The sequence below is a fragment of the Triticum dicoccoides genome, chromosome 5B, assembly GCF_002162155.2.
Source record: "Triticum dicoccoides isolate Atlit2015 ecotype Zavitan chromosome 5B, WEW_v2.0, whole genome shotgun sequence".
Taxonomy (NCBI): domain Eukaryota; kingdom Viridiplantae; phylum Streptophyta; class Magnoliopsida; order Poales; family Poaceae; genus Triticum; species Triticum dicoccoides.
In genome coordinates, this window is record NC_041389.1 from 693,512,139 (window position 1) to 693,526,569 (window position 14,431).

A 14,431-nucleotide genomic window follows, 5' to 3' on the forward strand; every position below is an offset into this window, starting at 1 on the left:
TGGCCTAGAACTGGGACTACAAAAACGTTTTTGAAATGTCATGGAACATATAAGATGTTTCAAGAGATGAAATTGGTATTTCAGACTCATGACCGTGTCAAGAGGTATGAGACCTTTGACAAATACTTCGCCTAAAAGATGGAGGAGAATTGCTCAACTAGTGAGCAAGTACTTAGATTGTTTGAGTACTACAATCGCTTGAATCAAGTGGGAGTTAATCTTCCAGATAAGATAGTGATTGGCAGAGTTCTCTAGTCACCATCACCAAGTTACTGGAACTTCGTGATGAACTATAATGCAAGGGATAACGAAAACAATTCCCGAGCTCTTCGTGATGCTGAAATCGACGAAGGTAGAAATCAAGAAAAGAGCATCAAGTGTTGATGATTGACAAGACCACTAGTTTCAAGAAAAGGGCAAAGGGAAAGAAAGGGAACTTCAAGCAGAATGGCAAGCAAGTTGTCACTCCCGCGAAGAAGCCCAAAGCTGGACCAAAGCCTGAAACCGAGTGATTATACTGCAAATGAAATGGTCACTAGAAGCGGAATTGCCCTGAATATTTGGTGGATAAGAAGGATGGCAAAGTGAACAAGAGTATATTTGATATACAGGTTATTGATGTGTGCCTTACTAGTGTTTATAGTAGCCCCTGAGTATTTGATACTTGTTCGGTTGCTAAGATTAGTGACTCGAAGCATGAGTTACAGAATAAACAAAGACTAGTTGAAGGGGAAGTGACGATGAGTGTTGGAAGTAGTTCCAAGATTGATATGATCATCATCGCACACTCTCTATACTTTCGGGATTAGTGTTAAACCTAAATAAATGTTATTTGGCGTTTGCGTTGAACATGAATATAATTTGATCATGTTCATTGCGATACGGTTATTCATTTAAAGTCAAAGAATAATTGTTGTTCTGTCTACATGAATAAAACCTTCGATGGTCATACACCCAATGAAAATAGTTTGTTGGATCTCGATCGTAGTGTTACACATATTCATAATATTGATGCCAAAAGATGCAAAGTTAATAATGATAGTGCAACTTATTTGTGGCACTGCCGTTTGGGTCATATCGGTGTAAAGCGCATGAAGAAACTCCATAAAGATGGATTTTTGGAATCACTTGGTTATGAATCATTTGATGCTTGCGAACCGTGCCTTTTGGGCAAGATGACTAAAACTCCATTCTCCGAAACAATGGAACGAGCTACTGACTTATTGGAAATAATACATACCGATGTATGTGATCCGATGAGTGTTAAGGCTCGTGGCAAGTATCGTTATTTTCTAACCTTCACAGATGATTTGAGCAGATATGGATATATCTACTTGATGAAACATAAGTCTGAAATAGTTGAAAAGTTCAAAGAATTTCAGAGTGAAGTGGAAAAATCATCGTAACAAGAAAAATAAAGTTTCTACGGTCTGATCGTGGAGACGAATATTTGAGTTATGAGTTTGGTCTTCATTTGAAACAATGTGAAATAGTTTTGCAACTCACGCCATCTGGAACACCACAATGTAATGGTGTGTCCGAATGTCGTAATCGTACTTTACTAGATATGGTGCGATCTATGATGTCTCTTATCGGTTTACCACTATCGTTTTGGGGTTATGCTTTAGAGACGGCCGCATTCACGTTAAATAGGGCACCATCAAAATCCGTTGAGACGACTCCTTATGAACTATGGTTTGGCAAGAAACCAAAGTTGTCGTTTCTGAAAGTTTGGGGCTGCGATGCTTATGTGAAAAAAAACTTCAACCTGATAAGCTCGAACCCAAATCAGAAAAATGTGTCTTCATAGGATACCCAAAGGAGACAGTTGGGTACACCTTCTATCACAGATCCGAAGGCAAGACATTCGTTGCTAAGATGGATCCTTTCTAGAGAAGAAGTTTCTCTCGAAAGAAGTGAGTGGGAGGAAAGTAGAACTTGCTGAGGTAATTGTACCTTCTCCCTTATTGGAAAGTAGTTCATCACAGAAAGCAGTTCCAGTGATTCCCACACCAATTAGTGAGGAAGTTCATGATGATGATCATGAAACTTCAGATCAAGTTGCTACCAAACCTCGTAGGTCTTCCAGAGTAAGATCGGCACCAGAGTGGTACGGTAATCATGTTCTGGAAGTCATGTTACTAGACCATGATGAACCTACGAACTATGAGGAAGCGATGATGAGCCCAGATTCCACGAAATGGCTTGAGGCCATAAAATCTGAGATACGATCCATGTATGAGAACAAAGTATGGACTTTGATTGACTTGCTATATGACCAGCAAGCCATGTTAAATAAATGGATCTTCAAGAGGAAGACGGACACTGATAGTAGTGTTACTATCTACTAAGCTCGACTTGTTGCGAAATGTTTTCAACAAGTTCAAGGTGTTGAATACGATGAGATTTTCTCACTCGTATCGAAGCTTAAGTCTGTCTGAATCATGTTAGCAATTGCCACATTTTATGAAATCTGGCAAATGGATGTCAAAACTGCATTCCTTAATGGATTTATTAAAGAAGAGTTGTATATGATGCAACCAGAAAGTTTTTGTCAATCATAAAGATGCTAACAAAGTGTGCAAGCTCCAGCAATCCATTAATGGACTGGTGCAAGCATCTCGGAGTTGGAATATACGCTTTGATAAGTTGATCAAAACATATGGTTTTATACAGACTTTTGGAAAGACATGTATTTACAAGAAAGTGAGTGGGAGCACTACAGCATTTCTGATAAGTATATGTGAATGACATATTATTAATTGGAAATGATGTAGAATTTTCTGGAAAGCATAAAGGAGTGTTTGAAAGGAGTTTTTCAAAGAAATACCTCGGTGAAGCTGCTTACACATTGAGCATAAGGATCTATATAGATAGATCAAGACGCTTGATAAGTTTTTCAATGAGTACATACCTTGATAAATTTTTTGAAGTAGTTCAAAATGGAACAATCAAAGAAAGAGTTCTTGCCTGTGTTGCAAGGTGTGAAGTTGAGTAAGACTCAAAACCCAACTATGGCAGAAAATAGAAAGAGAATGAAAAGTCATTTCCTATGTCTCAGTCATAGGTTCTATAAAGTATGCTATGCTGTGAACCAGACCTATTGTATACCTTGCTCTGTGTTTGGCAAAGGAATACAATTTTGATCTAATAGTAGATCATTGGACAGCGGTCAAGAATATCCTTAGTGAGGACTAAGAAAATACTTCTCGATTATGGAGGTGATAAAAGAGCCCGTCATAAAAAGTTACATCGGTGCAAGCTTTTACACCGATCCAGATGACTCTAAGTCTCAATCTGGATACATATTGAAAGTGGGAGCAATTAGCTAGGGTAGCTCCATGCAGAGCATTGTAGACATAGAATATTTGCAAAATACATACGGCTCTGAATGTGATAGACCTGTTGACTAAACTTCTCTCACGAGCAAAACATGATCATACATTAGTACTCTTTGGGTGTTAATCACATAGCGATGTGAACTAGATTATTGACTCTGGTAAACCCTTTGGGTGTTGATCACATGACGATGTGAACTATGGGTATTAATCACATACAGATGTGAATATTGGTGTTAAATCACATGGCGATGTGAACTAGATTATTGACTCTAGTGCAAGTGGGAGACTGAAGGAAATATGCCCTAGAGGCAATAATAAAGTTATTATTTATTTTCTTATATCATGATAAATGTTTAATTATTCATGCTAGAATTGTATTAACCGGAAACATAATACATGTGTGAATACATAGACAAACATAGTGTCACTAGTATGCCTCTACTTGACTAGCTCGTTAATCAAAGATGGTTAAATTTCCTAACCATAGACATGAGTTGTCATTTGATTAACGGGATCACATCATTAGGAGAATGATGTGATTGACTTGACCCATTCTATTAGCTTAGCACTTGATCGTTTAGTATGTTGCTATTGCTTTCTTCATGACTTATACATGTTCCTATGACTATGAGATTATGCAACTCCCGTTTACCGGAAGAACACTTTGTGTGCTACCAAACGTCACAAGTAACTGGGTGATTATAAAGGAGCTCTACAGGTGTCTCAGAAGGTACATGTTGGGTTGGCGTATTTCGAGATTAGGATTTGTCACTCCGATTGTCGGAGAGGTATCTCTGGGCCCTCTCGGTAATGCACATCACTTAAGCCTTGCAAGCATTGCAACTAATGAGTTAGTTGCAAGATGATGTATTACGTAACGAGTAAAGAAACTTGCCGGTAATGAGATTGAACTAGGTATTGGATATCGACGATCGAATCTCGGGCAAGTAACATACCAATGACAAAGGGAACAACGTATGTTGTTATGCGGTTTGACCGACAAAGATCTTCGTAGAATATGTAGGAGCCAATATGAGCATCCAGGTTCCACTATTGGTTATTGACTGGAGACGTGTCTCGGTCATGTCTACATAGTTCTCGAACCTGTAGGGTCCGCGCGCTTAAGGTTTCGATGACAGTTATATTATGAGTTTATGAGTTTTGATGTACCGAAGGAGTTCGGAATCCCGGGTGAGATCAGGGACATGACGAGGAGTCTCGAAATGGTCGAGACGTAAAGATTGATATATTGGACGACTATATTCGGACATCGGAAAGGTTCCGAGTGATTCGGGTATTTTTCGGAGTACCGGGGAGTTACGGGAATATGGGGAAGAGTATTGGGCCTTAACGGGCCTTAGTGGGAAGGAGCCAGGAGGTGGCGCACGCCCCTCCCAAGCCCAGTCCGAATTGGACAAGGGGTTTGGGGCGCGGGCCCCCTCTCCCTTCCTTCTCCACTCCCCTTCTTTCCCCCCTTCTCCTAGTTGGACTACGAAAGAAGGAGTCCTACTCCCGGTGGGAGTAGGACTCCCCTTGGCGCGCCCCTCCTTGGCCGGCCACCCCCTCCCCCTTGGCTCCTTTATATACGGGGGTAGGGGGGCACCCCATGACACACAAGTTGATCTACGGATCGTTCCTTAGCCGTGTGCGGTGCCCCCCTCCACCATATTCCACCTCGGTCATATCGTCGCGGCGTTTAGGCGAAGCCCTGCGCCGATAGAGCATCATCATCCTCACCACGCCGTCGTGCTGACGGAACTCATCCCCGACACTTTGCTGGATCGGAGTCCGGGGTTCGTCATCGAGCTGAACATGTGCTAAACTCGGAGGTGCCGTACGTTCGGTACTTGGATCGGTCGGATCGTGAAGACGTACGACTACATCAACCGCGTTATCATAACGCTTCCTCTTACGGTCTACGAGGGTACGTGGACAACACTCTCCCCTCTCGTTGCTATGCCATCACCATGATCTTGCGTGTACGTAGGAACTTTTTTGAAATTACTACGTTCCCCAACAGGGGGCACCTCTAAACACAACAACAATTGATCCTTGAGATCTATTAGGCGTGTGCGGTGCCCCCCTCCACTATATTCCACCTCGATAATATCATAGCGGTGCTTAGGCGAAGCCCTGCGTCGGTAGAACATCATCATCGTCACCACGCGGTCGTGCTGACGGAACTCTCCATCGACACTCGGCTGGATCGGAGTTCGAGGGACGTCATGGAGCTGAACGTGTGGAAGAGCTCGGAGGTGTCGTGCTTTCGGTGCTTGACCGGTCGGGCCGTGAAGACGTACGACTACATCAACCGCGTTGTGCTAACGCTTCCGCTTTCGGTCTATGAGGGTACATGGACAACACTCTCCCCTCTTGTTGCTATGCATCACCATGATCTTGCATGTGTGTAGGAATTTTTTTGAAATTACTATGTTCCCCAACAGTCGTAGTGGTTACCACTCCATGTTCCAAACCAGCGTAAAACCCGAAAGATTCCGCACCTCATCCGCCCCCTCTCCTGCCTGCCAGTCTCCATCCCCACACCTAGACAACCCAGGTTTGATGTCCCCCCTAAGAGCATCTCTAGCAGACCCCGCAAAATCCCGACCCGCATAAATCTTTTGCAGTTCGCGGAAAAGGGTATATGCAGGCCGGCGCGGGCGAGGACAGACTCAGACCCTGTATAATCAACCCGTAAAAAAGAATATTCTCCGAATATACCAAACAGATCCAGAGGTAACTCTTCTTTTTAGTCGTCTCCTTTCTCGCGTCAATCCGGCAGACAGACGGACGAGGGAAAACGCGAGATGAGCGTGGCACGGGCGGAGGCCAGGGCGACCGCGGCGCGCGGAGGCGAGGGCTGCCGAAGCGGCGCGAGCGGCAGCCGGATCGAACGACCGGCGCATCGAGCTAGCTAGCTAGCTAGCTCCATGTGAATGGGTTGAGCTAGCTAGCTAGCTCTGTTTGACCGCGGCGACCGGGCGAGCTTCATGGCGTTGGCGGGAGCAAAGATTCCTCAACCGCCAATGTTGATCGGTATGCAGGTCCCTGGCAAAGTTGCCCTCAAAACTGTATATATGAGGGTTTCGCGTTCGCGTTTACAGGGCCCCTTAAATTTTTTTAAGGGACCACTACCAGGGAAAAGGCTAGCAGTAGCGCGGGTTTTAGGTGTATCAGTAGCGCGGGGAGGGGCACTACTAATAAGGCGCTACAGCTAACACATAGCAGTAGCGCGTGGTCACTGGCGCTACTGCTACACAAGTGTAGCAGCAGCGTGGTTATTGGAAGCTCGCTACTGCTAGTAGCTCTAGCGCGCTTTGCAACGACGCGCTACTGCTATCGCGGCGCTGCTGCTAACTTTTATACACTCGCTACTGCTAATTTAACAGGGTTTTTTTTGGCATATTTGTTTTGTATTTGAACAGGCTTTATAGAAGAATCTTTAGCACATAGAAATGTCATCATGATACACATACAAATGCCTGCGAGACCACAAATGTAATCATAGCATATACATACAAATAGTCTCATCATAATCATCATCCAACACAAAGTGGTCTCTCGTCATCATCTCGAAAATAGCGATACAAGTCCTCGATTACTTGCAAATACATCGTCATCCATCTAAACAATGGTATACGTGAGAAGAGCTATCACTTTGAGTACATGAGTTTGTATCCCTCTCTCGCATTAGCGTGAACCTAAACTAACTACTACATGTCGCTCGGAAACCGGAAACCGGTAACACCTGGGCCTGACACTCCGGCCACTCGTCGTATATATACTCCTGGCGTAGCACTTCTTCGCCATCGATGATCTATGCACCTGCATTGTCACATAAGTCGATGATATGCAACATACATAGTTGAGCAACAGAAAGAGACAGACTTGACAAAAATAGAAACAACATATCATAAGCATAAATAACAAAGTTCATCGTACCCAAAATGCCCTAACTAGAGTGATCTTCGCTAGTCGAGGAGGAGGACAGTTTAATTACATCACAAATAAAGTTTCACTGTGCATAACTCAAAGTTTTGTCATATAGAAAGTATGGACTAAACAGACACATTGTCATATATCGACAATCACTCCAACATGTCGTGCCATCCATCGAGGTCAGGGAGATAGTCCCCGAGCTTAGTGAAAGGCTTCATGTTGAGACGCTGAGAGGCTACCCATGTTCGGACGTCTTCCCGCAACATTTGTCCTTCTTCGTAGAACATCCCTGTTTTTTCAACGACCTCCTTCATGATGATTTGGGCAAGTTCGCGCTGGATGTGATAGAACTCAGCTCGAAGTCGATGATCCTCGATATCTCCTATGTCCTTTGCCCATTGCAGAATATGGGCATCACCGGATCTAGGTGACATGCGAAGGTTCTGGTGATCCCGTCTGTACTCCAGCATGTTGTGTAGGACATAAAATCCATCATTAAGAGAATTGCTCGGTTGCTGGATGCAGCAGAAGTCGGTCTTATGGGCGAAGGCGACCCTGCCGCCCCTTCTCTTCTTGTCCTTGACCTCTCCACCCTTTGCTTGGTAGTAAAACATAGCACTGTCGAGAACATCCTTGATGTGGGTGTAATCTTTTTTGTGAATGTTCTTCGACGAGTCCAAGTAAAGAGCGTGGGAGAATTGGGGGTATAGGATGATGAGGACGGCGGGCCCGCCGCTGCGCAAAATAAGTACACCTCAAATTACTTAGCCTCCACCGTGCAAATGAATGATTGAAATCGAAGGAAGGATAGCAACGCGGATGACTTACACGGGATGATAAGGCATGAGAATCGCCCCCTTGTCCTTATTGGCGAGCATGAAATTGACGATGTATTCCCTCGCGTATACATGGTGCTCTGCGCAGACTCCCAAGAAGCCCTCGTGCATGTAGTACGGGTCAACGACACAGATATGAGATATCTGCTCAACCCCGATGATGTAGTTCATGTGCAAGGCATAAAGGCGGACAAAAGTAAAATCCAGCTTCTTCACGTGAAACATGTCGAATATGTAATCGAATCGGAGGAAGAACTTATCCGCGGGGAAGCTGTCGATGTACGACCTTTGCCGCAGAACGTTAACCACGTAGAGTGGGTATCCTGGATCTGTCGAGGCGATGAGGCCTTTCTCTACCCGCAGCACATCGTCATGAAGTCTCCTTAGATTGCTGAATCTGGCCTGTAGCGCTGTTGCAGGTAGGATTGGTTGACCGGGGATATGCCATTTATCCGCATCGGGGATATCTATACGGTCCTGAAGTCGAGGCTGCTGAGGCGGCTGGATCATAGAATCAGCTTTTTTGCCTTTCCTCGCTCTCTTCCTAGACTTCTTTACTACCGGAAGGTCGTCCATAATATGTTGAGATGGCAATTCAGGCACCGACTTATGACGCTCAAACCCCAAGGAGGCGCCAGTATAGACATACTGTTCAGCGCCACCGTCGTTCTCATCCTCATCCATGGCGACGTCATCAGCAACTAATGGAGCCTCCTCCTTACCCCGTCCGCTATCACCCAACCCGACACCCGACGCTAATTGGGTAGGTGGGGTGTTGATGTTCATACCTTGCTGAGGTTGCGTGCTCGTGGGTGTGCTCCCGACCGCCTCCAGACGAAGCAGACTCTTTGGCCACAACAGGACCCACCCATTGCAACAATCACCAAGCCGCCGCGGTGTCTCCTCGTCATCCACCAGTAGTGTTGGAGGAGGCAAATTCTCGTGGCCCGGTTCGACACTGGCCACGGAAACCTTGAAGACGTTCGGCGGGATTGGTCGGCTGTGGAACAATGGTTCCTTCGGCTTCATTATCGTCGCCTTCCCCACGTCCACCTTCTGGTCGCTGATGGTGTACAATATGGTGCACGGGGTTTTGTCGGCCTGCAAAGAAAAGTCTACAACGTGAGACATCCGAAAGGCAACGAAAACGGGAGATTATACATTTATATTGAAGGGGGACGGTGTGACAGATACCGTGAGGGCGTCGAGCTCAGCCAAAGATGAAGCACCGCCGAGCACGTCCGGTGTGGGAGTCGGTGCGGGAGCAGGTGCGGGAGCCGGTGCGGGAGTAGGTGCTCCCAAGAAGTCGGCAAGGGGAAAGTCATCTGCATTTTTTTTCTGGATTTTGCCTTGTCCAAGTGATAACGCCCGTCACCAAGGAAGTAGACAAATCTGCAACCACCTGTTTTGCGGCAGCTACCGCTGTTGCGACTGTCTGAGATGATTTCTTCCAAACCGCAATCTCAACCTTCTTGTCGATGTTTTCTTCAGTTAACCTCCGTCTTTCCTTTCTCTCCTCCATGGTCTCATGGTAGTACTTCTTCCACGTGGCGCCGTCTCCGACACCGTGCATGCGTCCATATGACGGCCGAGTATCCACCGGTTGTTGTTTCAATATGTTCAACACCCGGTTGAATGGAGTGTCCCACTTGGGCCTCTCTAATGCCTCAGACGGCGAGTCGCTTTCGGCCGCAATCCGGTGCTGCTCTCTCTGCAAAAGGCACAAGGATCATTTACAAATATGACTAATGTGTGCAGTCGAATTGATCAGAAACTAAAATTACCAGCAGTCTCATGAACTCCGTAATGACCGGTGTTGTCTCGTAAACCTTCTTCACTGGGTCCCAACGGTGCCGGGCCCTCAGGACGTCACGCTCCCGCGGGACGGTAAAATCCGCCAAGGGGTCTGGGATGCCCAGACTCGCGGCTTCCGCGTCCTCCTTGGCCCATTTGGACCTCTTTCCGTCGTAACCATGGCTTCCGAGGTGGTGGCTCCCAATGTTCCTCTCTTGAAGCCCCTTCATGTACTTAGACTTGTTTTTGGCAGCTTCGGCCTCGCAAGCCTCCTTGAATATTTGAAACTGGTCTTCCGTGATTGACGGATTATCCTTTACAATCTCGAAGTAGGGTTCCTTCTTGTCGATGATCCTTGCTTTCACTCGAGTTTTCCAAGCGGCCAACGCGTCGCTAAACTTGGTCATGGCGTGTTTGTTTATCTTCTTCATTGCCGGGTCCTCGTCTGGATCTTCATAATCCTTCTCATTCCGGCCCGGGAACAAGAATATCTGGTGAAACTTCTTTAGGAGGGAGCTCCTCATATTTTCTATCTTCTGTAGTTTCTCATCGTTGATGGTGGCGGTTGTCCGTACGATGCAGCCTATTTGATTGCCATAGCATGAGCGAGCTTCCTCGGGCGCCTTTGGCTCAAAAATGCCGTCGTCCACCTCCGTGACCACCAGCCTAGTAGTCCTGAGTTTGTTAGGAAGTCGTTGCCTCTTTGCTTTCGGTTCTACATCGACTCCGCTCCCCGAGGCAGCACCGGTCTCAGTCTCAGCGCCGGTCCCGATGCCGGTCTGAGTCTCAGCGCCGGTCTCAATCTCAGCACCGGTCTCAGTCTCAGCACCGGTCTGCGTGTCGGTCTCAGTCCCCGATGCCACCGGTGGGCCCAGCAACAACATCGGTTGATCGTCGGTAAGGCTAAAAAATTCGTCTGCCACCTGGTAGGCGTCGACGCAATCACTAGAACCCTATCCTTCATCGTTGCTAGCCATGTTTCCTATGATTAAATCTAGTCAATTAATTCTAGACCTAATAAAATGAATAATGACATAAAAAGGCTTGTTTTGCAGGAATGTTGACTCCTTCCTAGTGTGGCAAATCCCGGGCACTCGATATGTCCTAGTTTGTAGCACAAGTCATGCCGAAATTCACGGAAAATTTCGGCATGACCATTGCTAAAAAGTGGACAAATCGAGAACCTGAAATTTGCCGGAACAGAAATGAATCAACATTCCGGCAAAACATAGGCCACTCAGCATCATTCACTAGAAACAACAAAGCCACTTGGGCACAATCGAACCACTTCAATGAAAAGATATAACATGACCACTTCAATGAAAAGATATAATCAACAATAAAAGTCTAGGAAGGGATCATCTTTAAAATAAAATTTGCCTAAATTCTTTTCCTTCACTAAACACTTCTCTGCCTAGGACAAAACCCAAATTATGTTGATCTAGTTATTCCTCTCTCTCACACAAACACACATTATTATCTCTAACCCTTCTCTGCCTAGGACATAACCCAATTAAATTGCAAAGGAACTCCATTTCTCTAACCCTTCTGACCTAATGCTCTAAAATAACATTTTCCTCTAACCTAGTCAACCTACTTAACCTAGCTTGTTAATCCAACGAACCTAATTAACCTACCTATTTAACCTAGTTAGTTAATCTAGTTTACCTACATAATTAACCTAATTAAACTAGTTAACGCAGTTAGTTCTTTGTCAAAGCCCTAAATAAATTTTTGCACTAATTAACCTAGATAATTAACCTAATTAAACTAGTTAACCTGACTAGTTCTCTGTCAAAGCCCTAACTAATTTTTGCACTAACCTAGATAATTAACCTAATTAAATTAGTTAACCTAACTACTTCTCTGTCCAAGCCCTAACTAAGTTTTTGCCCCAACCTAGATAATTAAGCTAATTAAACTAGCTAACCTATGCATGAGAGAGATAGGAAGGGTGGGGGCTTACAGAGGATGGCTCCGGTGGTGGCGAGGGAGGCAGTGGTGGCGAGGAAGGCAGTGTTGGCGAGGGAGGCATGGGCGTCTCCGGTGACGGCGAGGGAGGCAGTTGTGGCGAGGGAGGATCCGGTGGCGTCGACGGCGGCTCCGGTGGCGTTGATGAGGCCGCGCGGCTCCGTGGCGTTGGGGGCGCCTCCGGTGGCGTCGATGGCGCACGGCTCTGGTGGCGTCGACGTCGGCAGGAGACGGCGGCGAAGTGGGGCGACGGCGAATCGGGGAGACGGTGGCGGGGTAGGTCGAGGGATTTGGGGGAGAAGTGGTGGCAGGGGGGAAACGGTTTTTTGGTTAAGTCAAATTTAGCGGTAGCGCGTTTCGCAAAACGCGCTATAGCTAAGATAGCTACAGCGGTTTTTACAAAACGCGTTGCTGTTATAGCTATGTAATTTTCTTCCATTTTTTATTTTATTTTCTGTTTCTATAGCGGGGGTCTAGGACACGCGTTGTAGCTATGTTAGCTATTGCGCCTCTTACAAACACACGCTACTGCTATGCCTTCCTCCGTTTTTTCGCTTTTTCAATTATTATGCTTTACATTTTATTTTTTCCTTTCTCCTTTTTCTATTTCTTTCATTTTCATTTACTTTTCTATTTGTTTTTCATCTTATTTTATTTCCATTAGTAGGAGCGCTCTTCGTAGGAAACGCGCTACTACTTATACCCTAGCGGTAGCACGCTTCTTCCAAGCCCGCTACAGCTATGCGTATCCTATCATTCTACCAACGGGAATATTAGTAGTAGCGCTTTTGGCACTACACGCGCTGCTGCTAAGGGTGTATCTGTAGCGCGGTTTTTCCTCAATCGCTACTGCTATCTAGCACTAGCGCTCTTTTTTTGACCCGCATTGTTGCTAAATTTCTGTGTATAGGTTTTTTTCCCTAGTAGTGGTCGGACGATTTTAAGGGGTCTGTTCGGGCTCGTTTTTCCGACTGGAACTGCAAAAACGGTTATTTTACGGGTTTGACCACTTATACGGGGTCTGCTAGAGATGCTCTAATGATGTCTTTAAAATTAATACTGATGGAGCCTTTAGGCAGTCAACTAGACCAAAGTTTCATACCTCATACGGCTCAAAAATTGCTATCTTAACCGAATTCGATTTATCAAAAATTGATACAATTTGTTCTTGGGTTAAGCAGAAGAAATTAATTACCTAAATTTCAAACCCTAATCTCAAAAGTTTGAAGGAACTTGATATATCATAGAACAACTTCAATGTTGAACTGCCAACATCTGTCGGTGAGATAGGCAAAACTCGACTGTTTGCAAAGGAGAATGGGGTTTTACTATAAAAAATGATCATGGAATTGCACTAGTTGCAGGAGCAGGGAATTTGGAAAATGTTGCTGAACCGCTACAAGTTGAAGCTTTGGGCATACTCTATGCTATGTTATACAGCTCGGAATTTGCTATCTTAACCGGATTCGATTTATCAAAATCGATCAAATTTATTCTTCGGTTAAGCAGAAGAAATTAATTACCTAAGTTTCAAACCCTAATCTCAAAAGTTTGAAGGAACTTGATATATCATAGAACAACTTCAATGTTGAACTGCCAACATCTGTCGGTGAGATGGGCAATGTAACTCGGTTGTTTGCAAAGGAGGATGGGGTTTTACTATAAAGATGATCACGGAATTGCACTAGCTGCAAGAGCAGGGAATTTGGAAAATGTTGCTGAACCGCTACAAGTTGAAGCACTAGGCATACTCTATGCTATGTTATACACCTCGGAAATTGCTATCCTAACCAAATTCGATTTATCAAAATCGATCCAATTTGTTCTTGGGTTAAGCAGAAGAAATTAATTACCTAAGTTTCAAACCTAATCTCAAAAGTTTGAAGGAACTTGATATATCATATAACAACTTCAATGTTGAACTGCCAACATCTGTCAGTGAGATGGGCAATCTAACTTGGCTGTTTGCAAAGAAGGATGGGGTTTTACTATAAAAAATGATCATGGAATTGCACTAGTTGCAGGAGCAGGGAATTTGGAAAATGTTGCTAAACCGCAACAAGTTGAAGCTCCGAGCATACTCTATGCTAGGTTATACAGCTCGGAAATTGCTATCTTAACCGAATTCGATTTATCAAAATCGATCAAATTTATTCTTGGGTTAAGCAGACGAAATTAATTACCTAAGTTTCAAACCCTAATCTCAAAAGTTTGAAGAAACTTGATATATCATAGAACAACTTCAATGCTGAACTGCCAACATCTGTCGGTGAGATGGGCGATCTAACTCGGCTGTTTGCAAAGGAGGATGGGGTTTTACTATAAAAAATGATCATGGAATTGCACTAGCTGCAGGAGCAGGGAATTTGGAAAATGTTGTTGAACCACTACAAGTTGAAGCTCTGGGCATACTCTATGCTATGTTATATAGCTCGGAAATTGCTATCTTAATCGAATTCGATTTATCAATAATCGATCCAATTTGTTCTAGGGTTAAGCAGAAGAAATTAATTACCTAAGTTTCAGACCCTAATCTCAAAAGTTTGAAGA